The following is a 1,607-nucleotide window of genomic DNA, read 5'->3' as shown; positions in this document are numbered from 1 at the left end:
AAGAGGGCCGGTTCTCTTTTCCTGTAGCCGTTTGTTTTGTTCTGTCTCGGAATTTGACCGGAGCGGGAAACTTCAGCTGAGCTCGGAGCAGATGGGACGGGGGGCTCCAGGACGCGGCCCGGCAACCGTCGGCGGTGCTTTCAGTCTCCGCGTGCGCAACGGTGTCTTCGGTCGCAAGTGCGGAGCTGCGCGTGGTCGGAGGGCGATGCGGCTGCATCCGGCGCCCCTCTTGCTCCTGGGGGCCGTGCTGGGGTCCTTGGTGCCCGGGAGCCGCTGCGGTGAGTTTCTGGAAGAGGTTGCGACTTGGTGGGAGGCAGCAGAAAGCGGGAAGAGGGGGCGAGGTATGGGCAACGCTGTCCTGCCTGGGTCTCTTCCCTCCCCCCCCCCCACACACACATTCACCCACCGTGGGAAGGTCCTTTCCCAGCAGGAGAACGTCTCCCTTCCCTCCTCCTCCTCCGCTGGGGCTCGCTTAAGAGCTGTTTGTATGCAGATTGTCATCCGTTCCTGCTGGCATTTGAGCGGCGAACGTTCGATATTCAAAGTCCCCCCCCCCGCAGCTTCTCCTTTGGTTAAATTTGCTTCCCCTTATTTTTTATTAATTTTCTGCCATCAACTTATGAACGGGGGGGCCATACGCGCAACACACACGGAAGGTTTGAATAACCAGCGGCTCCCGTGGGACAATAACATTTGATGTTTAATTTGTCATCGGTTCCGAGTGACTTTCTGAGCAAGGAGTGAAGTTCAAAGAGAGGACGTTTAGCGTTTTGCCCAACCTGTCCTTTCTGGGTCTCTCCTGAGCAAAAGTGGAAGTCAAAAGACCATGTTTGCAGTTCTCGTTGACATCAGTTTGCCTACAGGGGGAATAGGTCGACAGACGACGCCAAAGCTACTGCTTTACATTCTGTAGCCAACCATCTGGAGAAACCCAGAAACTATGTCAGCATGCTTTTCATTGACTATAGCTTGGCCTTCAATACTAGCCTGCCGAGCATCCTTATCGAAAAGCTGACTGACTTGGATTCTCCCCCCTCCATCTGCGACTGGATCAAAGACTTTCTGAGGGACCAGCCACAAACAGTGAGGGTCTGAGGGTCTGTCACATCCACCTCCCTGAAGCTTTGCACTGGCTCACCACAGGGCTGTGTGCTCAGTCCCTACCTGTAATTCCCGGTGCACACATGATTGTGTATCCTCTGACCCATCCACTGCCATCATCAAGTTCGAACCGTATTGGGTCTTATTAAAGGTGGAGACGAAACACCGTAGGGGGGGGGGAGGCTCAAAAACTATCCTCATGGTGCCTAGAAAACAACTTACACTTGAACATCGGCAAGACAAAGGAGATGGTGTTAGACTTCTGGAAGAAAAGAGAGGAACCCATCCCACTTTACATGGGGGGGGTGTGTGGAGAGAGTTTCCTCCTTTAAATTCCTGGGAGTCTACCTCAGCGGAGATCTCACCTGGAAAACCAACACAACCCAGGTGGCCAGAAAGTCCCAACAGAGAATCCACTCCCTCAAGGTCTTGTGAAAGAACAAAGTGGAACAACGACTGATGACCTCCTTTTACAGGTCCACTATAGAAAGTGTCTTCTCACATTG

Source organism: Protobothrops mucrosquamatus, unplaced genomic scaffold (assembly GCF_001527695.2).
Source record: "Protobothrops mucrosquamatus isolate PMUCROS unplaced genomic scaffold, P.Mucros_1.0 scaffold2949, whole genome shotgun sequence".
Classification (NCBI taxonomy): Eukaryota; Metazoa; Chordata; class Lepidosauria; order Squamata; family Viperidae; genus Protobothrops; species Protobothrops mucrosquamatus.
This window is presented reverse-complemented; position numbering follows the sequence as displayed.